General features: G+C 44.2%; 1 protein-coding gene across 3 annotated transcripts in view; it reads left to right on the forward strand.

Annotated features, from left to right (window-relative positions):
- The window catches only part of NAV2 (neuron navigator 2), a 332,163-nt gene that overhangs the window by 136,787 nt on the left and 171,092 nt on the right, over positions 1–24,284 (forward strand). Inside the window, exon 1 of one of the 3 annotated variants that reach the window (XM_032640400.1) lies at positions 23,417–23,557. The exons of the other annotated variants lie outside the window; for them this stretch is intronic. The gene's annotated coding sequence lies outside the window, so the exon portion shown is untranslated. Of the gene's footprint in view, positions 1–23,416; positions 23,558–24,284 lie in introns of those variants that run through there. 3 annotated transcript variants of the gene reach the window in all.

The raw sequence follows: 24,284 nt of genomic DNA on the forward strand, positions 1-24,284 counted from the left end.
TTTTCTAGGAACCCATTTCCAGAAGCTCCCCCAGTTCCAGGAGAGCCCCAGGCAGTAAGCAGAGCTTTGAGGCAGGTAACAGAGTGCCCTGCTCTGTCCATTCCCTCTGGAACCACAGTGTAGAAAGCCTTTGGTGCTGGACTAGGAATTTTAAGTAATGGCTGAGATATTTATCTTTTTGCCTTTGATCCAGATAAAAGCAGATTGTAACTCTGAGTTGTCATTTGATCTAATGCACAGAAACAGGTTTCCATACCCTTGGCGAACGTAGATTCCTGGCAGGCAAAGGAGAGATTCCTGCTTGTGAAATGTTGTGCAGCTTTTCCGTGGTTTGTGGTTAGGGGATCCTGAGGAGTTTCTGGGAAGTCCATTTCTTCAGGAGCAGGCTTGAGCTGGTCTTTTGATTCTCCCACTTCTCATGTGGGCTTTTGTAAAACAAACCTGTCAAAGGGTCCGAAATCAGTGACATGAGAGGAAGTAATTGTCATCCTCTTCCACTTCACTGCTGTCAGAAAGCCTTACATGTGCGCCAGCAAGCAGCTGTTGCAAAAGCCTGCCTTAGAAATAACTTCAGGGCCTGCTTTTAGTGTAGATGAGGTGGTGGACTCTGAACAGCAAAGGACCTCGTAACAGTAGTAATGAAGATAACGGTCATGGTGAGCTGCTCGTTATTGAGGTTTTCTTACCTGCCTAGAGGTGTTTGAGGCACGTTGCATGCATAGCCTTGCTCAGTCCCTCACACCACTACCAGGGAATGTCAGTAGTATCTCATCCATTTCACAGATGCAGACACTGAGGCTCAGAGTGGTGAAATAAGTTGTCTACGTCACACCGCCAGCAAGGGCCAGGGTGGAGATTTGAGCTAGGATCTGCATAATTTCAAAGCCGGTGTTTTGCTTTTAACCATCATGCTGTCATACAAGCTCGCTTTGACTAAACTCACCAATCATTAAGCCCCTTTTTCCTGTCAGGTTCTGTGCCAATTACTGGAGATGCAGCTATGACCCAAACCAGCAAATGCCAGATGAGTGGTGAATTGACTACATGGAAGGAGAGAGTATTCTAGGCCGAGGGAACAGCTTGTGGAAGAAGCGGGGGGGGGGGGGCGGCGGGGACGGTGAGGGAGAGCATGGCAGGATCAAGGGAACAGAAGTTGAGAGCTTTCTTGCACGTGTCTGTCTGAAGCAGGCAAAGTGACCTTCTCGAGTCTACCCAGCAAATCAGTGCTAGACTCTTAAGTTCTTTGTAGGCAGGGAACATGCCTCATGTTCGATAAATCTTTGTTGAAAGAACAGACGGTGGCCGAAACGGGATCAGAACCCAGGTTTCCTGAATCTGGTTAGTGTTCTGGGCAATCTTCTTACTCTGAGGTCTCTTGGACAATTCCGAATTGGCCTTGGACAGGGGGCGACTGTGATATTGTAATTTGTGATAAGACATATTTATTTGGTTTTCATCGCCATTTTTGGCACAGAGCTCCTAAAATCCTTGGAATTTTCTAAGCTATAGGAGTGGTAAAGGTATCTTTTATTCTGTTAGTGAGGTGACTTTGGACCACACCTAAGCATGGGGGCTGGTGGCCAGTGGAGCCAACCATGTGACTAGAGGGTTGTAACTTTCAGTCCCACTCCTTGACCTCCGGGGAGGGGAGAGAGGTAGAGATTGATGTCAAGCACCAATGGCCAAGGATTTAATCAGTCATGCCTCTGTAATGAAGCCTCCATAGAAACCCAACAGGACAGGGTTTGGAGAGCTTCCGTGTTGGTAACCATATGGAAGTGTGGGGACGATGGAGGTCATGGGAGCTCCTGGTCCTTTCCCGGTACCTTGTCCTAGGCATCTCTTCCATCTGGCTGTTCCTGAGTTACATCCTTTTATAATAAACCAGTGATCTGGTAAGTAAGATATTTCTCTTAAGAGTTCTGTGAGCTGCTCTAGCAAATTAGTCGAATCCAAGGAGGATGTTGTGGGTACCTTCAGTCTATCTGGTCAGTCAGAAGTGCAGGCTTGTGACTGATGTTTGAGCATTGGTAGAGGGTTGGGGGTGGGAAGCAGTCTTGTGGGATTAAACCCTTAACCTATGGAACCTGACATTAACTCCAGGTAAATAGTGTTAGAATTGAGTTGGATTGGAGGACACCCAGCTGGTGTCAGAGAATTGCTGGGAGGTGTGGGGAATCCCCCCCCACACACACACACGCACGCACGCACACACGCATGCATACACGCACACTGGAATTAGTACTAGAATTCTTTTAATGACCTAGTGTGCCTCCATGGGCCGGTCAGGGCAGAAATCAATTTTTGGAACATCGTGGCTTGAGCAATCCCAGCCTGGGGGCAGAGCTGCCCAAAGAGCTTTGCTAACCTGATGGGCTTTCAGTAAAAGAGAAGGCACATCATGGTCCAGTGATAGTTTTATTTGTGGACACAGGGACCTGATGGAGCTGGGTGGTGATGAAGTCCTGGGCCGGCTAAATCCCAGTGAGTTTCAGTGTCTGTGAACACATGTGATGACTTACGCAGCCGCTGTGGCGATCCTGATGGGTGCGACGATGGGTTGCAGGGATTTCATCAGTGAATTTCTGCTCAGTTAGATCTCAGCCGAGTAACTTCTTTTGGTGCTTACATTCTAATTTCTAAGCAAAATGTCTATGTTTGGTAGTATTTCTTTAACTTTATCTCATTAAATAAAGATTAGGGAACTGTCAAAAGCAAGTTGAGCTAAGGCCAATGTTTTTGAGATAGAGAAAGTAGGAGCGGAATTTATATTTGGACTCAAGGACATTTTGGCCTCTTGGCAAAAAAGTGATTCTCGTGCATTTCTGTATCTCTTGAAAAAGGCTGTTCTGCTTGCAGATACCCACAGCATGGGGCAGATCTTTACATTCTACTTAAACACAACTGGACTTTAATGTCTATAGTGCTGGCTACCAAGATGTTAAGTGAAGCAGAAAAAAATATGTTTAAATGTAGTAGTTTTGGTATGCCTGACTCCTTATCCACCCCATGAAATTGGTCACTGTTGATCTTTGTGTTCCTTTGACCTAGCACAGAAGAGATACTTATTAAATAAATTACTGCCTCCTGCAGAGTTATTTATCTTTTTTTATTGAAGTACAGTTGATTTACAATATTGTGTTACTTTTCAGGTGTATGACAAAGTGATGCAGATGTGTAAATATATATATTTTTTTCAGATTCTTTTCCAGCATAGGTTATTACAAGATATTGAATATAGTTCCCTACCCTATACAGTAGGACCTTGTTGTTTATTTTCTGTATAGTAATGTGTATCTGTTAATCCCATACTCCTAGTTTGTCCCCCGCTTCCCCCTTGGTAACCATAAGTTGGTTTCCTATGTCTGTGAGTTGGTTTCTGTTTTGTAAATAGATTTATTTGTATTATTTTTTAGATTCCACATATAAGTGACATCGTATAATATTTGTTTTTCACTATATGACTTACTTCACTTAGTGTGGTATTCTCTAGGTCTATCTATGTTGCTGCCAATGGCAATATTTCACTCTTTTTTATGACTAATATTCCATTGTATGTATATGTGTGTGTATATATACACACACACATACACACACACGCCACATCTTCTTTATCCATTCATCTGTCGATGGACACTTTGCATCCATGTCTTGGTTATTGTAAATAGTGCTGCTATGAATATTGGGGTGCGTGTATCTTTTCGAATTAGAGTTTTCATCTTTCCCAGATATATGGCCAGGAGTGGGATTGCTGCATCATATCGTAGCTCTATTTTTAGTTTTCTAAGGAACCTCCATACTGTTTTCCATAGTGGCTGCATCAATTTACATTCCCACGAACAGTGTAGGTAGGAGGGTTCCCTTTCTGGAGAGTCCATTTTAAATGCCCATCTTCACGAAGACCATCCCATTAATTTAGCTGGAAATCTTCACCCTTGGGAACATGACCCTGTGGGTGTGTCTCTCCCTAATCCTAGGATAGTTTCCTAGGGACCCAGACTGTGTCTTACTTTTCTCCGTACCCTGCCTGCCTTTCCAAGAAGTATCACTTTGTACATTTGCTCACCCAGCATGTTTGCCTCCAGACCGGCTCCCATGAGCTGAAAATTCATTGGCATCTCAGAGGGAAACTAGATGAAACAGACACTTTGAGTGCATAGCTTTATTTAAGACAGGGGCAGGGCATGTAATCTGAGTTGTGGAAGGGAAGCCATGCATTCCTGGCTGCTAGTTTAAGACTCTCCTCCTAAACTGATATCCTTCAGGTTTATTTGGTTTAACTCCTGCTCTGGAAGTTGTGCAGCAGAGTTGTCATGAAAGCAGCTCCTCCAGGGTTCCGGCCGGACAGCTGCGGAATAGCTGGCATTTTTCTCTCCTTCACTCAGTATTGACAGCAGGTTTGAATCACCCTGCCCTGTTTTCTGTAACATAACCAGGCCAGAAATCATTTGAAAAACACTTACGATGCCTAACTTGATCTTCTTTTCAATGAGAGGGTGACATTGCCTGGTACATTTTAGGTTTTTGTGTTTGGAGATGTATTAAGAACATAAAAGGACCTCCCTCTTCTGCCTCTCCTATTTCCTGCTGATCAGCATGGGAATGGGGGATCCTTTTACAGTTGGGAAGATCCCATCCGCCCTCTGCCTCCACCCACATCCTTGGACATTCTGGGAGAAATCTGTCCGCTCATTCTTTTGCTGCTGGCCACCCCAGTTGGGCCGTTCCTTCTTCTCAGCTGGATCTCTGGCGGGCTTTCTTAAGCTCACCCAAATCCCTGACAGAGCTCCTCCTTTTCATACAGAGAGAGTCAGAAGTTCTCCAAATGGTAAGCTAGTAAAATGTAAAAACTTAGCCAAAGCTGCCCGTGTGTGCCCCTGCCCAGCTGCAAGCCCAGTTCAGGACTTCCTTTCCCTGAAAGGAGGACTTTGAGGCACAGAGCAGAGGGAGGCAGGCAGCCCCAGCTCCAGTTCCAGGTCGGCTACTAATTCAAAGAGTGACCTTGAGCAGTTAATCGCGCTCTCTGGGCCCTGTGTTCCTCCTCTTTAAAAAGGGCATCCTATCAGCTAATTGAGTGCTTCCTTTCAGCTGTAATGTACATTGATCACATGATGGCTCCCTGACTCATGGTGCCTGCCTCTGTGCCTTTCTTGTCCCTTGGCCTTCCTTACCCTCCTATAGGTATTGCCTGGTCTCCAGAAGCTAATAATGCTCTGGATAGCACTTTCTCTCATCAAAGCCAAAACAAGGACTGCATCCATGGGAACTGCCATTAACCTAGAGGCCAACTGTGGACATGATGAGCCAGCTTGTACCAGTTCATGAGAGCCAACTTAACAATTTTTAGGACTCTCAGAAGACTGTTGATGTCATGTCAATAGCTTGATAGCTGCCGTGGCGGGAGTATTTACACCACAGAAATCGGCACACACTGTAAATCAGAACTTTTTTAGTCTTCTTCAGGGTTGTTAGATATTCACTAGCCTACCACAGAGGTTCAAATGAAATTGATCTGCCAACTCACAGGTGGAAGAAGACCCAGAGTCTTTCTGGAAGTGTTATGTTTTACTAAATTTGTTTTGTTGGGGTGAAGGTGGGGTTACATTACTGTTGGCCAGTAGTATTTGTTCCTAGTTCTTGTTTTGTTGAAATTCTCGAGCCTGTAGATCACGGAGCTTCCCATCCTATGTGCAGTATCCCTCTCTTGGCACTGGAACTTCCCCACCTCCTTCTGTCCTCAAAAGAGTGACATAAGGCTTTGAGCGTAGATCTTTCCTGAAAGTTTAAGGCCATAGAGGGGTTACAGTGTTGCAGGACAAACACCTTCAAATTGAATATTGGATATTCCTGTTCTTAAAAGTCCTTCAGCTTCCCTGCCCCTGAGAATTTCTCAGTGACCACATTTTGTTTTGTTTTTAAGACTCCAGCTTCCTACAGTATTGTTCAGTTCTCCTCTTCTCCCTCTCCCTTTCGTATGCCAAGCAGTTGTTCTCTGTTTTCTTGTCTCCTTGCAGACCATGCCCCAGAGCCTCATTTTACACACTTCCTTGGATATGGTGGCCCATATCCAAGGTATTTCTTAAACAAAGCTTCTAAGAGGAGCTCTGGTACCAGCTATTAAAATCATACTGTTTTTTCACATCCCTCCATCTCCAAAGCTTGGTAGCTGACTACCTCCAGTTAACAATTCATTTTGGCCTCTCACCTTCTGAGATGGCCTACACTCTGCCTGTGGAATGTGTATCTTTCTAAATAAATCCACTTCTTACCTTTAAAAAATAAATAAAAATAATTCATTTTAACTCAAAGCTGGTGCACAGCTTTCCTGTGCCAATTCAGTGCATGCATTTGGTGCATATTTATTGAGTGTTGACTTTCTGCCGGCCTTTATGGTTTCGCGGAGTCCATCAGGGCCTCAGTTTTTGGTGGGAGCGAGTCTGCAATCAGAAGTTATCTGATTTTCCTTTTTTTTTTTTTTTATTGAGCAGTCTTCTCATTGCGGTGGCTTCTCTTGTTGCGGAGCACGGGCTCTAGGTGTGCGGGCTTCAGTAGTTGTGGCACGCGGGCTCCATAGTTGTGGCACGTGGGCTCTGTAGTTGTGGCACGTGGGCTCCATAGTTGTGGCACACGGGCTCTGTCGTTGTGGCTCGCAAGCTGTAGAGCACAGGCTCAGTAGTTTTGGTGCACGGGCTTACTTACTCCACAGCATGTGGGATCTTCTGGGACCAGGGCTCGTACCCGTGTACCCTGCATTGGCAGGCAGATTCTTACCCACTGCGCCACCTAGGAAGCCCAGAAGTTATCTGATTTTCATAAAGAAGAAAATGACTTTTGTTGAGAAGGGGGAACTTGTCAAGTGAGCCTTAGAATACTGAATTACCATGTCTCCTCTGCGTTTGACCGTTTAGAGGGAGCTGGTCTGCTGTCTTACTTGAAGCTTCTGCCTTATGGAATAGTTAGTAGTTTCATGCAGGGGCCTTTATTCTCTCAAGTGTGCCGCCTTTGTCGGTGCTGGTCTGTCTCTGAAATGCTTTCTGCCCTCCTCGTTCCTCACCCTTTTTTCCCACCAAGTTTCTACTTCACCTTTTAGGTTTCAGCTCAGACTTTGTTTCCTCTAGAAAGCTTTTCCTGGGCTCAGTTTGAAACCCCTCCTCTGTGTTTCCACAGCACCCTGCCCTTATTCTCTGGTTGTCCTCATCACGCTCTGTGGTTATCTCGTCCATCCTTCATTTGCAGTGGGGGACTGAGCCTTCTTCTCTTTTCTGTCCATTGCCATCACAGCACTTGGTATCTAGAGACTTTAGGTAAATATTTGTTGGTGGAGTAAATGAATGAATGAGCTGTAGAATCATGATTTACAGCTCAGGAGCCAGTAGATGTGTACCTGTCATTTGACATTGGACAAGCTACGTAATCTTTCCAAGCCTCAGTTTTCTCATCTGTAAAATGAGGATGTAGCAGGATCTACTACTTAGGGTTACTGTGAGGGGTAAATCAGGCAATGCAAGTAAATGGCTTAGAATGGTGCCTTTTATACAATATATGCTCAGTAAGATATTGAGCTGTTTTTAATTGTTAAAATCATGAAGAGTAAATGATAGGGACATAAACTGGTATTTTTGGTATATGTACCAAAAAGCAATAATTTTCACCATTTAACTGAAGGAAAATGATCCTCTTTCCAAATAACATCGAAAGCTATGTCTGTGATTCTTCAGTAACCAATACTGATGTTGAGCTATGCAGCTTGAAGCGTCACGTGGCACTTTCAATTGGACACAAGTACTAAGGAAGAGAAATGGGATAACATGCTTTTGATAAAAAACCAAATCAATATGTATTGAAACATAAAGTCTCTGTTGTTGCTGCTAACTGGCTTAACTAGAAAATATAGTTAACTAGAATTATCTCTTTTCAGTTATTAAAAGCATTTCTAATTTGTATCTTTGCAGTAACTGACCTAATGATGTTTATCTAATCCTCGTGCACGCATTCAACCACTTAATCAAACATTTACCCTGTATCAGGTACTGGAGAAAAAAGGATGAGTGAAACAGAGCCCCTGGCCTCGAGGAATTAATATTCTGGAGCAAGGTCAGCAAACTTTCTCTTAAGTGTCCAGATAGTAAATACTTAGGGCTTTACGGGGCATAGGATCTCTGCTGCAAGTACTCAGTTCTGTCATTGTAGTAAGGAAGCAGCTATAGACAATATGCAAAAGGATGAGCATGGCTGTGTTCCAATAAAGCTTTATTTACAAGGTTGTGGGCATAAACAACAAGGACCTACTGTTGTAGCACAGGGAATTGTATTCAATATCTTATAATAACCTATAATGGAAAAGAATCTGAAAAAGAATATATATATATATATATATATATATATATATGAATCACTTTGCTGTGCACCTGAAACTATAACACAACATTATAAATTAACTATACTTCAATTAAAAAAAAAAAAAAGATTTGGCCATCAGGCCCTGGTTTGCCGACCTCTGTCCTAGAGGACATAGGTACTTAGATTGAGCTAAGTCTGGACCAGGCAAGGTCAGCACCAAGGGCTAAGGCCTGTGAAGGACAGAGGATGGAGAGATGAGAAGAGGATGAGATGGGCTGTGACCCTCACAGGAGAAATGGGTTAGGGAGGTGGGAGTGCTGTGCTGGGTGAGGTAAAGGAGAGCAAACCAAGGCCAGGAGGAAGAGATGCAGGACTTGATGCCAAAGCAGGCAGTGGCTGGTGTAACTAGGGATCAGTTGTCCCAGACCTGCACTAAACAGCCCACATACTGGCAAAGACCTTCCGCTCTTGGAGATCTGATTGAACAGCCTGGATCCCACCTCAGAATTTCTGCGAGTTCCTGTGGACTGCTTCCCCCGGCTGCTCTCTTGGAAGGTTGTCTCCATTCCACCCTCACCCTGAACACAGAAACCTATTTCCGTGATGGCTTCCAGGGGAAACCCACTCACAGCCAGCATTTCCAGTTTTTTTTCACACCTTTATTGGAGTATAACTGCTTTTGGTGTGTTAGTTTCTGTAGCTTTTGTGGCAGTTTATGGTGCTGTCACCGGGAGGGATGTGTTGCACATCACGTGTCCCCTACCTTGCTTGTCCCGCCCACTTCTTTTCCCTCTTTTTCTCTTTTTGATGGGACCAAGCAATTATTTCCTTTATCTTCTGCAAGACATACAAGTTCTCCTAGGACTTCAGCCTCTGCCTGGCCCAGGTAGCTTATTAAGGAATTCTAACAGAAACAACTCTCCCATCATAGCAGAAATTCTGCTGTTCCCATTACCCTAACAGGCGGTGGCTTCCCAGAAATATGCTACTACCCACTGCTTAGCCCACAACCCACCTCCCACCCCCAACTGCATAGCTTTGGTCCCGGCTCTACTACTTTCTCAAAGGAGAGTGAGGGTGGGGCCTCTGTAGCCTCCATGTTGGACAGACCTTGGCTTGAATCTCACCTTTGCATTCACCTGCTGTGTGTTTTCAGGCCAGTGACTCAGTCTCCCTGAGCCTGATTTATTGTTCTGTGAAATAGACTCGACACCGCTCTCCTCGTTGTGTGGTTGTGAAAATTCAGGAAAAGAACCTACTTGCCAAACTCAGTCCTAGTTAGTGTGGGGCTAATGCTAGTTGTCTTTTCCTGCCGTCATGTCCTCCTTTAAGTCCCAAATTGGGTGTATAAACTTGCATCTGGGTTTCTTTCACTCATTTATATCTTTGTTATTGCGCCACGTGTCTCCTGATAGAGGACGTTTAGCCATTTGCCTTGAACTTGTGGCTTCTGGATTGACAGCTGGGAGGCACTTGATCAGTAGTTGGTTTGATAAAAGTCGAGACCATCCACTTTGTTTTTGGCTTGTCAGCCAAATTTGGGAAAGAGTGAGTGTGGTGGTCTACATGTCTGTTTTTTCCAGCCCGGACTGGGAGGTGACTTGTAAGGATCCTTCACTGCGGAAATAAATTCAGTACGTGTGCTGAATGGACGGAGTATATGCATGCTGGGTGAGCAGGGAAGAATAACATTCAGATTGAGTTATGTGTCCCATTTTTCATTATGCCTGGAGGCAATGGCTATGCCCTCAGAGCTCCTGGTTGTCACTAGTATCATGAGTGCGTTTGGCTGACCAGATTTTACCCTGATCAAGGGGAGAATCTATATATTTTTATTTTAATCATTTGGTTTGGGTGCCTGGACACTTTATTTCCTTTTAATACTTTATAAAGAATAGAGTTCTGAAAGTTCTATGCAGGGGTGACGAAACATGGCTTGAGTGAGACTTCTGGGGCTGCCTCTTGATCCCAGACTGAGTGAGGTAACCCACTTGCCATCCAGAGTTCCATAAGCATTCTCCTATCACAGTGTTTTCACACTTTGTTGTTACTTCTCCTCTATGGTCTGTCTCACCTATAAGACTTAGGACCCCTTAAAGGCATAGATTTCTTATCTATTACTGTATCTCCAGCACCTGGGAAAGGACTCAGAAGAGTCAGAAATGTTGGAGGGATGGAATGGGATCTGATGGATGGAGGAACAGACACTACATGTTGTGGTGGGTTTAGGATTCCAAGGAGAAACATCACCAAATAACTTTGAGCCTCAATCATATTCCTGGTTACTGTACCTCCAGAATTCATTATTCAAGATGACAAAGATCCCCTGGAACAACATTTAATAAGCTTTGGCATGTGTAAGTGTGCGCTAAAACCTCCAAGCTGGTTCCTGAGCGTGCCTGGTTTCCACATTATATCTCATAGCCCTGCACACGGGTGAGAAGCTTCTTGACTGCATTTCACCGTCATTCATGTAAAGAGCCCTTTGAGTCTTACAGAAACAGAGCAGATGTTGCCAGGAGTGTCTGAGTCATCACGGCAGACAGTGAGAGCTGTGTATTATCTGGGCTGCCTCCAGTGAGCCTGGTGAGGTGGACAAGGCACACAGGCCAAAGCCTGCCTTGCACGGGGCCCTGGTTCACAGAGGAACAGAGGGAGCTTGCCAGCGATCTGCAGTCAGCCTGGATGGGGCCGTGGGAAGCGTCTTACAATCCGTGGGCACTTTGGAACGCACAGGGCCCCAAGAAGCGCAGCTTTTTCTCCCTCTATAAAATCGGGTCAGGGAGAGCGTTTAGGGTACCCCCGGCCCCATTCTGCTTATGGGACAATTCCACCAGGACTGGGTACAGCTGTCCCTTGCTTTAAGAAAGCCCAGTGTTAGTGGGGAGATGAAAGTGAGTCTGTATGCAGATACTTTTGCAAAATGCTCTCCCATCATTGCTCCTTTGCTCCTTATAGTGAAGGAAGAGAGCTTCGGTCACCATCTCCGTTTAGTGAAGTGCATGGGTTAAGAGCATGGACTTTAGTGTTCAGATTCTTGCTCTGTTGCTTCCCAGCCACGACCTTGGGCAAGTTGCTAACATCTCTGAGCTGCAGTAAACCCACTTCATGAGATGCTTATGAGTGAATGAATGAAATCATGAATTAAATGAATTCAGTAAATGAAATTATTTAGTGCACTTTGCACAGTACCTGGCACTGGTTAGCACTCAGTAAATGGTAGTTAGGGATGTTAGTTTTAGTTTTACTTATGAATAAGCTGGAGTTCAGCTAAACTAAATGACTATGTCAAGGTTACCAGGCTATTAAGTTGGACTTGCCCCCATCCACAGAGTCCTGGGTTTGCACGATGCTTAGGGTGGTGTGAGTTGCACAGAGTAAAACAATGACCTTGCCGTTCTCTCCACCTCCTCACGATTCTCTGGTTTTTAAAAGATGTCTTAGCTTTACAGCAGAGTTACTAGATTGCTCTAAATGAGTGCTTTGCTTACGAAAACTCAATCTACCCCCAACTTGTCACAGCCAGGCCTGTTGTATAAAACAAAACAGACACTTGAACGAAATTGCTTCCCGATTTGGATGAATAAAGCTGATGAGCAGTCTTTAGGGACATTTTGTACCTCGGCGTATGTCTTTTTTTTTTTTTTTTTTTTTTTTTTTTCAGAAGAAAATTTCTGTTTTTCCATTAAGGAGACGACTGTCAGGTGAAAAGGTTCAGAAGTCTGGTAGAGCTGGGTGTAGATCAGTGACGGTCACGAAGCCCCGGAATTATTTGATCTATCTGATACCACGTGTCTGCATACTTGGCAGAATCAGGATAAATCTGCTTTTTTTCCCTCCTGGTCCTGCACTTTTGGCATAATACAATCATAGATAGTGAATAATAGTCCAATTCAGCTCTCAGTTTCTGCATTGATTCCCCTGGAGAAATACAATAAGTTAGTTCTTTGGTTGGCTGCCGATTTTGATTGGCAGAAAAAATAACAGCAGAAAGATTGCATTTTGCCAGCATCCTAAATTCTGAAGAACAAAAACCATACTTAAGTTATTGCCCGGCTGTTTGACATCCCCATTTTTTAAGAAGAGTCTCCTGGAGAGAAAAAAATTCTCTTTTTCCTCCTGGAAGGAGTTAAAGGTCAGAGAATTTCACTGTAGCATCTCTGAAAGCTGTTGATGGAAGACTTGATGAAAATACTGTTATCTTGTACCAAAAGAGCACGTACTTTGAGAGTCCAGTTTAGGGTCTCGTCTTCAGGCCGGTAGCTGCGAGTGTAGCTGAAATGTGTAGACTTTGAAATAAAGTTGCCTGGCACTAATCTGTTTGATCTCGAGGCACCTAAAGCCTCATGCCTCAGTTTCCTCATACCTATCTCATTGGATTTTTAATGCAAAAGAAAAAAGTCAATACAATGAAAGTGCTTCCTAGCAGTGTCTGTACAAGGTGCAGACTCTGTCAGTGTTGGCTGTTGTTCTTATTAATATAGGATTATTAATGTTGTTACAGCTTTTTTTTTTTTTCCCATGGAAACCTCTTGTCAAATAAAATCTTACTTGTAAAGAGAGCTGCTCTGGTAGAAGTGGAGCAGAGAACATATAAAAGCAGGTTGGGCCAACTCCCCTTTTCCACAAATGCTGCGAACACTCCCTTCCCCACCTCACCCCGCCCTCCTTGGCCGTGGAGCCCGGGGAGCTCCCACCTTCCAGTGCTGTCGTGGACCCTTGACCTCTCGCTGTCCCACAGAGCAGACCTGAGTCATGGGCCTGCCCTGACAGGTGTTGCTTTAATCCTTTTTGATGGTTCACTGTCAGTGGGTGAAAAAATCAAAGGGAAAGGAAGACACCTCAGTAAGAAGGTTTCTTCCACTTTCACCTTTTCCCAGATCCTCTCTTCTCCAAGTGAATGTCTCCTTCATTTCAGCCACTCCTTGCTGAGAATAGTTTACGGTCATCCTCAGATTCTAGTCCTTATCCTGGGCAAGTTAAAGATTTCTCAGCAGGACTTCCCTGGTGGCGCAGTGGTTAAGAATTCACCTGCCAATGCAGGGGACACGGGTTTCGAGCCCTGGTCCGGGAAGGTCCCACATGCCGCAGAGCAGCTAAGCCCATGTGCCACAATTACTGAGCCTGTGCTCTAGAGCCGGCGAGCCACAACTACTGAAGCCCGCGTGCCTAGAGCCCCTCCTCAACAAGAGAAGCCACCGCAATAAGCCTGCGCACCGCAATGAAGAGTAACCCCTGCGCGCCACAACTAGAGAAAGCCTGCTTGCGGCAGTGAAGACCCAACGCAGCCATAAATAAATAAGTAAAGAGGTAGGTAGTAAGTAGGTAGGTAGGTAGGTAGGTAGGTAGGTAGGTAGATAGATAGATAGATAGATGTTCTCAGTGTGTTGTAGTAAGACACGAATTCTTTAATACCTGGATGACAGTCACCTGGGGAGCTAGTCAGACCTCCAGCTGCTTGGCTTCATCCCCAGAGATTCTGAACTGGGAGGTTGGGGGGGTAGGGCCAGCAAAGCTACTTTATTTAACAAGCCCCAGTGTCCTAAGTTCGGTAACAGCTGTGCCGGTTACTGATTGGGAGACCTTGGAGAAGTCATTACCTGCCCAAGGATCTGTTCCCTTTTGAGGAAACGAGTGACTTAAAGTAGAGGATCTCTAAGAAGCCTTTCCAGGTCCAAAATTCTAAAGATTTCACCATTCTAGCTCTGGTCTGAGCTGTGCACAACAGGACAAGATCCTTACCTCCCTTCTTCTAAATGTCATTCCTGTGTTCATACAGTCCAAGATCACATCAGTTTTCATGGCTGCCATGTGTCAGGACTGATTCACAGTGAGCCTGTTGATAGAAATCTTTTATAGACATCCCCCTGCACAGCCATGACTGCTGCTTCCTGTTTTCCTGTAGCTTTTTGGCTTTAGTACAGAGCCTTATTCTAATCCTTTTGAAATGAAAGGGAACAGGTACATATTAAGGATATTTAGTGTTCAAAATGCAGATCATGAAAGCATTCCACAATCTCCAACTTCCCAGGGGGAAAATAAGGTGCATCTTCTTCCTTCTCCTTTGTGTAGCTCTCCTGATTAGTGACTATTACCTGTTAGACAGCAGTCTTATCTGCCTTGGGTTACATTCCCATTTTCTGCCCCCCTCCATTAGGACAGTTTACCAGAATGCATCCTATAATAGGCTGTTTCCTTAAGCTATCCCATAAAATCAATTCTATGGCAAAAAATAGGTTTGGGATTCATACTATCCCATTATCATTTTGGATAGTCCCAGTGCAAGTGAGCATGTTAAAGGCTCTGAGAAGTCCTGCAGGCAAGAAAACTGACTACTCTTTAGCCCTCTGTTTTCTAAACCTACCTGAGCCTGGAATCCCTTCTCTCTGTTACTGCCTGTTTGTATTGTCTAATAGGAGGCATTCTTTTTTAACACTGGTTTGGAAGCTCCTATTTTGGAGTGCCCATCCCTTTGCCCAAAGAGAAAACAAGAAGATTGGGCTGGTATCTTAGGCGAAGAGAGTCTATAGCATTCCTTAACCAGCTCCATCTTAGGGGGATGTATTTATAATAGTGTACAACCATTGCACTCTGCCAAAGAGCTGTTAGCTGTGGACAGTGACCTTCTGCGAGAATGAGATTTGCCCCCCTTTAAAGTGTTTATCATTTCTGTGAAATTTCATACACCCTTGAAGCAAGGGAGAAAGTTTTCTACAGCCAGTTTTGTACTTAGAGCCATATATGGTACAAGATAGAGAAATGGCTTGACCAGTTAAAACAAAAGCTTTCTCTTCAAACATATTGCTTGGGATTTTGAACAAGTGAGTTCAAGAGAGAGGAATGAGTTGTTTGGGCGGTGATAAGCCTTCAAGAAATGAAAGATGAAGAATGGGACCGCTTTTGTTGTTAAAGGTATCTTCCTTCAGGTGTCAGCTGTCAAATGATTTGTCTCCTTACCCAACAGAGTGGGAGCATTTACCAATATGTATAGGACACTTTTTGATGTAAAAGGGTGTATGGGAGGGACGGAGGGAAAGATTTTCAGAATTCTCTTTTCTAAGGTGTTACCAGGTCAACCATAAGCCGGCTGTATACTAATATTTCAGGCAAGTTAACCTTTGTTTAGTTTCCCCAGTTCTTTATGGCATAAGTAGGATTGGAAAACGTACCTTGTAAAGCTGGAGAAAATGTAGTGACAAACTATGTAGGAAAATGGTACTCTCTTCTTTTACTGCCTTTTAGCTCCATTTAGAGCAACAAATGACCTCATTACCCATAGTTTCACTGGTTTTATCCAAAATAAGCCACGGAAGAGAAAGAATTACCTTGAAATTACATTCCGCACATTCATTTTTGGCCACGCCCTCATAAGGTACTGGCATGTTTATACATAATCTTTTTGATGACCCAGTATAGCAAAATTCTCACCGTTCTTAGCAGGAAACGCATTAAAAGCATCACCAAGGATTCTAGTCTTCTGAGTTCACTTAGTTGTAAAGAGAACAACTGGCACGATTAGCCAAGAGGATAAGCTAGGCATACCTGATTTAATTTTTGAGCCATATGGAGGGATTCAGTGTGGGTAATAGTTGTTCTTTGTTTATTGATTTCTGGACACCTGTCAGTGCATCACTTTCACTAAGAGAAATGAGCCACTCTTGAAAGGACAAAGGCACGGATTTCCAACAAGTGTTTCCGGGACCTAGTGCGTCAGCCATTCTTGTGAGTAAGCTTAAGTGTGACCACTAACTCCAACGCAGGGCAGCAAATATCAGGACCCCAGAGAAGGCCTGGCAGAGGCTTTCCGTCTCTTTAGATGCAAAGAGATGGCTTCTGGTTTTGGGGATTCGGGAGGTTTCCTGGAAGAAACGGCATGAAAGGTAGACTGGGTGGGGGGGGTGAAAGTCAAGTAGGGATGTGAGGCAATGAGGGGGGCAAGGAAGCATCCAGTCGGAGGAAACAGCTTGACCAAAGAGTCAGTGATGGCCAATTTAAGGAAGGAAAAGTCTAGTGGTGTAATTTGCTTCCCTGCTTAAGTTTCTTAAAAAGGATCACTATTCCTTTGAAGCAGACATTTTTTCAAGCTAGAATAAAATCATACTAATAAATTAATATTTGAAACTATGTAATTTCATGTGATTCATTAACATCAAAGATAAACTTTAGTTTAACAAACATTTATTGAGCCCTTATTGTGTGCCAGACCCTGTGCTAAGCACTGGAAATAAAGTAGTAAACCCCTCACCCGTTTGGGCTGTGGTGGTCAGAATTCGGTTACTTGCAGCCAAATATAATCTTTTTTTTTTTTTTTTTTTCATTGTGAACATTCCTCCCTTCCCCCAGCCCATGGCAACCACCCTTCTACTTTCTGTCTCTATGAATTTGAATACTCAAGGGACCTCTTATAAGTGGAATCAAACAATATTTGCCTTTCATGGCTGGCTTGTTTCACTTAACATAATGTCTTCAAGGCTCATCCATATTGTAGCAAGTGTCAGAATTTCCTTCCTTTTGAAGGCTGAATTAGTACTCCGTTGTGTGTGTGTGTGGGTGTATGTGTTTGTGTGTGTGTATACATATATATACACCACACTTAGCTTATTCATTCATTTATCCAAACAATGTCTATTGTTTAACCATTGATGGACACTTGGGTTGCTTCCACCTTTTGGCTGTTGTGAATAATGTTGCTATGAACGTGGGTGTACAAATATCTGTTCAAGTCCCTGCTTTCACTTCTTTCGGGTATATACCCAGGAATGGAATTGATAGATCATATTCTCTGTTTCATCTTTTGAGGAATTGCCATTCTGTTTTCCACAATGGCTGCACAGTCTTCTATTCCCACAGTAGTACACAAAGTTTCCAGTTTCTCCACATCCTCACAAACACTTGTTATTTTCTGTTTTGTTTTGTTTTGAATAATATCCGTCCTAATTTGTATGAAGTGGTATCTCATTGTGGTTTTTGATTTGCATTCCCTGGTGAGTAGAGACGTTGAATGTCTTTCTGTTTGTGTATTGGTCATTTGTATATCTTCTTTGGAGAAATGTCTATTTAGGTCCTTTACCCATTTTTCAATCAGGTTGTTGTTGAGTTATATGAGTTCTTTATATGTTCTTGATATCAAGTCCTTATCAGATGTATGATTTGCAAGTATTATCTTCCATAGGTTGTTTTTTCATTCTGTTGACTGTGTCCTTTGATGTACAAGTTTTTAACTTTGATGAAGTCCAGCTTACCTATTTTTTTTTTTTTTTTGCTCATGCTTTTTGTGTCATATCCAAGAAATCATTTCCAAACCCAGTGTCATGAAGTTTTTGCCCTGTGTTTTCTTGTTAGAGTTTTATAGTTTTAACTCTTACATTTAGGTCTTTGATCCATCTTAGGTTCATTTTTGTATGATATAAGGTAAGAATCCAACTTCATTTTTTTGCACATGGATATCCTGTTTTCCCAGCACATTTGTTGAAAAGACCGTCTTTACCCCACTGAATATTCTTGAAAATTATTTGACCATATATGTAAAGGTTTATATCTGGCCTCTCTGATTCATTGAGCTATATGACTGTCTTTGCCAGCATCACAATGATTTGATTACTGTAGCTTTGTAGTAAGTTTTGAATCAGGAAGTATGAGACCTCCAAACTTGTTCTTTTTCAAGATTGTTTTGGCTATTCAGAGTCCCTTGAGATTCCATCTAAATTTTTGTATGGATTTTTCTATTTCAACAAAAACATCATTGGGATTTTTTTTTTTTTTTTTTTTTTTTTTTTTTTGCGGTACGCGGGCCTCTCACTGCTGTGGCCTCTCCCGTTGCGGAGCACAGGCTCCGGACGTGCAGGCTCCGGACGTGCAGGCCCAGCGGCCATGACTCACGGGCCCAGCCGCTCCGCGGCACGCGGGATCCTCCCGGACCGGGGCACGAACCCGCGTCCCCTGCATCGGCAGGCGGACTCCCAACCACTGCGCCACCAGGGAAGCCCCATTGGGATTTTGATAGGGACTGACTTAACAGAACAACTTTAAAGAAAATATTTGTTTATATAAATCATCATTCTTATTCTGACTTGGATGTTTTAGGAGCCTATGGAGTTGTAGACACAAATGATCCTTAGAGAATATGAATCCAAAGCCCAGCTCCCTCTACATCATGCCCTTTCCCTTCTTGTACACTTTTCTTGGGTACTTCTCCTGACCCCCCCCCCCCTCCATCTTTCTGTACCTCCAAGGATCCTCTCAAAGAAGGAGTTGGAGAGAAACTATGTTTAAGCCCATGCCCTCAATTTTAGACATTGATCACAGCAGTGTTGAGAAGGCGCCTCGGGCCAGGCTCCAGGCATCCTGAAGAACCACTAAGTGGATTGAGTGAGGTTCATTTATGTGCCCCTCTGTGGTCCGGTGTGCTAACATGGTTGTAAAGAAACTGACCTGAGTAACTCTGGAATCAATCTCCAGCCCATATGGCTAGAGTCCAATGCACTTACAAAAAACCCGAAAAACTGGTTTCAATTGTCCGAACAAATTTGAATGCTCAAGATTGATACCTTGACAAATTATAGGAAATTGTGAACCTTTTTCCTAGGCCCAATTATCAGGCCTTTTCCTGAAGGTGATGGAGAGGATTTAGGCAAGAACCATCCCCAGGGCAGGTCTAAAATCACAGTAGGGTGACTGGAGCTGAGATCACCTGGCCTCACTGCCTGGGTTGGGTGCCTGCTGCCATCCGGACCAGACCACCAGTGTCTCCCTAAGTAGGGAGCTGGGGACAGAAGGGGCCGGGGACCAGTGTTGGCCCTCTTGAAAGGAGAGAGGAAGAAATGCTTATTTATCTGCCTTGGACAGTATTTCCATTTAGAAAGTATTTTGGTTACTGTCAGGGAAGGTTGAGGCTGGTTGCCAGAAAAAACAAACCTTTCCCCTCCCCACAGGAGGATTAATGCTCTCCCTAAACTCTTAAAAAAAAAAAAAAAAAAAAAAAAAGCTTTTCTCTTCTTCAAAGGCCTCCTGTTTCTGCAGTATTTCAAATGAGAATTTTCCTTTTTGCGATGGTTTGTCAGTTGGTGGTGGGTGAACCTGGCGAGCTGGCCTTTTAAAGCCGAGATGTTCAGGCTGCAGGGTGTGGTCCACTGGTGGGTCGTAAAATCTGTTCAGGGCCCCTGTGATCAGCATTTTAAAAACTGGACTAGGGCAAAATATACCGGTGTCTATTACATACAGTGAGTCTTGATATTTTTAATTTTACATATAGATATTTGGGATGTTTATTGGGCATGATGTAACGTGTTATTCTTACTATGTTTAGTAGTCCGAAACTTAAGACCGTTATGCTTAAAATTACCTTTGGCTAAACAAAGGCCTGGTCATGTTCCCAGATCTGGCCAATTCTCAGCAAAATGTCGTGCTAAACAAATACATATAAATAAATAAAGCTATATAAGTAGCTATTTCAGATTAGTTTTTGAACCTAGTCCTTATTTGGGCCTTCTGATTTAATTTCTCTTTGGTTGATTGCATTTTCCAAAAGAATAAATTGAGTATAAAACAGGTAGTTTTAAAATACTTATGTATTTTACATATAAAATGAGTATTTCTGATTTAATGGAACAGTGTTTCCCCAACTTTAGTCTTTCACAAACTTTCTGCATGATTTTTGCCACATCGGTGAACTGCTTGTGTTTTTATTTGTTTCGTATTTTCCTTAAATCAACTCAAATTAAATCTACATCTACTATCTGTGAAACTGTTGATTTATATATGGGCTACTTATCTTTTCTGATATGCAATAAAGTAAATACGTAACTTTTAAAATACAAAAATGTTTATCCGCGTGCCATCAGAAATGTTCGTCTCACCTCTTTACCCCATATACCATTATTGGGAGAACACTGGTAGTCAGAACATTTCTTTTGTGCTTTCCTCCTTTTGCTCTCTCAGATTCCTTTGTTCCAACAAAGGTTCCTATACCTGAGAAAAGAAACTAGAGCTGTTAGTTATTAGAGAGAGCAGTGTTCTTAATTTTAAAGAACTCCCCCTACCCTCCCTCCCACACATTTACTTTCATAGGATACTAGCATTTTAGAATTCACTGGCAGCTCATTCAAGGTTGAGTATACGTTGACCCAGCCAGTTTTCTGCATTTATTGGTAAGCATCTTAAGAGAACCATGGAGCGGGAATGATTGACATTAAAGAAACACCTGTATGTCGCAGCACAGGGAAACTCACTTGTTTAGCGAGTGAACTTAGTTGCGTTCTTGGGACCCAGCCTCATAGGGTCTCTTGGAGACTCGCTGAGATTTGAATGGAAACAGAGCTGAAAGGATTCTAGAGAAAGAGCTTATCCTCTTTCTTACAAATGGGGTGATAGAGGCCCAGAGGGGCAAAGTGGTATACCTGGGGTCACACCTTCAGCTGGTGTAAAACTTGAGGCTTGGCCTGCCTCCCCACATCCCTCCTGCATTTATCTCACTATCTCAGAAGCCTGGTAAGGAAAGTCTCATGCTGGGAATCACAGAAGCCTTGTATTAGAAATGGCTGCTTTCCACTTCAACCAAGATCTGAGATCACTGATGCGATACCCTAGGGATGAGAGAAACATGTCAAGTTCACCTGGACAAGACCACTCATGGCCTGGAGCCCCTTCACTGTTAAGGGGTTTTCTGGCTATGACATAATGTCAGAGTATTGATGATCTGATTCTCAGGTGCCCTGTAGCCCTACTCAGGGAACTTCTGTTCTAGAAACCAAATTCAGAATCATCCTCCAGGACGACTCTTACAGCTGTAATGAGTAGCCTTGAAATGTCCCCATGATCCTGTAACCAGGGGAGCCCAGGCAAAATGCCAAGCAGAAATTCTGAAGCTCTGAGTCCTGATCCTGAGTTTGCACTGAAAAGTTTTAATAAAACCCTAATGACTAATCACAAATTTTGAGTCTCTCTTACCTTAATTGTGACTTGCAAAGGTCAAAACTACCAACCAACGATTCAGAAACCATTTACTATTTTCTATGCTCTGGCAGGCTTTGGGACACAAGGGTGAATGGGGGTGGGGGTCATCTCTGCCCTGGAGGAATCTACAAACCAGTGGAATAACAATGAAGCTTTCCCAGACTCCCTGGGGAGAATTAGGAGATCCCAATGCTTGGATCTCCTGGGACCATGTACAGCCCTCTAAAGCCTTGACATTGTTTCTGTGCTCTGTTTTGAGGTCCGCTGCCCCTTTGGGCAGTGAGTTCCTAGAGGGCAGGGTCATATCTTACTCAACTCTGTATTCCCAGTGCCTGGTGTAAGTAGGTGGCCCTCCAAATGCTTTTATAAAAAGGGAGGTATGGACAGTGTCCTGGGAAAACAGAGCAGGGAGAAATACCAGGTGATGTGATGCAAACCAGAGGGTTTGCATCATTCAGCTCGAGGGTCTCAGGTAGCTTGACAAAGGAGGAAGGCATTTGAGCTGGGGTTTGCAAGACAGGGAGGAGTTTCAGGGAGCTGTTTGGGGAATGGCCTGAGGAGCGCCTGTGTGTCCGCCATGGCTACACTGCGTGGGTTTCTTCCCTGCACCTGGCACCTTCCCTAAAGGAGACACACATCTTTGGTTGGTCTGCACATTTCTCTTAGACAAGCCAGCCATCTGTTTAGCTCTGGATCTGTCCTTAGCTAGTTAGTAACAACTGATTTCTAGCTGTGTGTGTTAAGGTTTAAAAACACACAGAAACGCTAGGCAGGGGCATTTCTTGTCCAGAGGATTTCAGGCGAGCTTTATAAGAGTTCCAAGGAATGTGTGGGAGCAGAGAAGTGACACTGATCCATGTATGTCTGCTTAGTAGGGAGTATGCCTGAAACTTCTTTAGGAACGAGGGGCGTACCTCTGGTGGTGATTTGTTGCAGCTCCTGTAAGCACATTGCCCCCAGAGCCCCTTTTTCTTTAGGGCTTCTTTGCTACCAAATGATAAGATGTACTTATTAATTACATTCGTTATCATCTGTTCCTCGCTGCCAGAGCGTAACCTCCGTGAAAGCAGGGGTCTTGGGGCATCTGTGAAAACTGTCACTGAGGCATCCCAAGTGCCTAGAGAATGTGTGGCATATACTAGGCACTCACTGAATATTGGTATGAATGAGTATATTGAATGAACGAATGAATGAATACTTCTGCCCCAGATCCGAGCCCAAGTAAAGGGAAGGACAGTTGTCCTGAGAGAGTGGAACTCGGGACTGGAGGGTCACCAGTATTTCCTCCAGGGCGCTGGCCTCTGTGGCATAGGCTGGCTCCTTTCCAGTGGCTGGGCTGGTTTGTCCCCCACAGTGGATATCGTGAATATACCCAAGCAATACAAAAGGCGGTGCCCCAGAAGTACTCTAGTCATTTAAGTGGCTGTTGTTTAGATGTGTTCTTTATCACAGGAGGTAGCTGTGATGCAGTCCCAAAGAACACTGTGTCAGGAGACCTGGGTCCAAAGCCCAGATTTGTCCATTTCCAGCGAGGTGACTGAGGAGTAATCATTTGCCCTCTCTGAGCCTTAGTCTTGTCAAACAGGGGCGGTAACCCCCTTCACAACGTGCCTAGCACTGCACCTCGTGACACCCAGGAAGCCCTCCATGAGCAGCGTCGCACCTGAGGAGACCCTCTGAAAGGCCAGTAGTGTGGGTGGGTTCTGTGAGCCTGTTTCCCAGGCAGTCCCTGGCTCTCCCCAGGAAAAGATCCAGCAACGCCCCTTGAGTTTTGTTAGGGAGGATCATGCAGCAGCCCCTGCTCCAAACCCAAATCCCCAGTAAGTCAGGAAGATGTATGTGTTTTAAAACATTGGGAGGTCTGCGTTGGATCACCCTGGAGCCGTGGCTTCCCGGAGCAGCTGAGAACGAAGGGAAGCAGTTCCTTTGCCGGGAGCTCTCCCGGCTCGTGTCCCACAAGGGGCTGCCTTCACTCTGCTTTGGCGGCCGTTGACTTTTAAATCATAAAAAGCCGCTCTGTATACAGTTTACTCTGTTGCTAGAAGGCGGCAGAACATAGGTATTTAAAAAGAGAAAAAAAAAAAAAGAGCAGAAGCAGCCGTTAATCCCGCCAGGCTTCTGGGCACTGGAGCAGTTGCGGATGACAAAAGTTAATTAGAAACATGAGCAGTTTAACCGAAAACACTTGTGACAATTGGAAGGACAGCGTTTCGGGTTGGAGAAGTTTTCCTAGGGAATCGTTGCGGAAGAAAGTGGCTACCGCTGGGTAAGTCCTGTCATCGTGACTCTGCAGGCACAGACATGCTCTTCGGGGGCCGAGGCACTGCGTCCTGCCTGCACTGGGCGGGCGCGGCCGTGGGTGGGTGTGGGTGCTGGGCTCAGCCACGTCCCTGCCACCTTCCCTCTGACAGCTGCCCTGACGTCGGGGCCGGAGCTGCGCGGCTCCGAGTGCTGCCTGAGGAAGGGCACTGCAGGGTTCATGTCTGCAGGCTGGGCCACCTCGGTGCCTAGCGGAGCACCAATTTGGAACCCGCCCTTCTCAGAATAATTCCAGTTCTAGTTTGGAAATATTTTGAAGCTTTTCTGAGAAAAGAGTCTGGCCGGGGAGCTACTCCCTGACCGCCAAGGGGGAAACCTTGACTTTCAGATAACCTGCGTGTTTTCCTGCTTACGGTGAAGGCTTGTGCCCGGTTCATACTCTTAAGCTCAAAAGGCTTTTTTATTTTAACTCTAACTTGCGTTGTGTTCGTAACTCTTTAAAAGTGCCAACATAGGAAAAACGTATTTGCTTTGATGGGATTTAGCAACTTTTGTGGGTAATTCTTCTTCTGTAAAGATTATACTTGGTTTCTCTTTTTCTGGATTTTTTTTTTTTTTTTTTTTGGTCTATTCTGTTTGAATGTCTCTGCTACATTGTTTTCTTAAAGTTGGATAATTCTCAATTGTTTGGCTTAACTAGGAAACGGGGTTGTGGGTTGAGTCATTCAAAACAG

Source organism: Phocoena sinus, chromosome 8 (genome assembly GCF_008692025.1).
Source record: "Phocoena sinus isolate mPhoSin1 chromosome 8, mPhoSin1.pri, whole genome shotgun sequence".
In the NCBI taxonomy this organism is placed as follows: Eukaryota; Metazoa; Chordata; class Mammalia; order Artiodactyla; family Phocoenidae; genus Phocoena; species Phocoena sinus.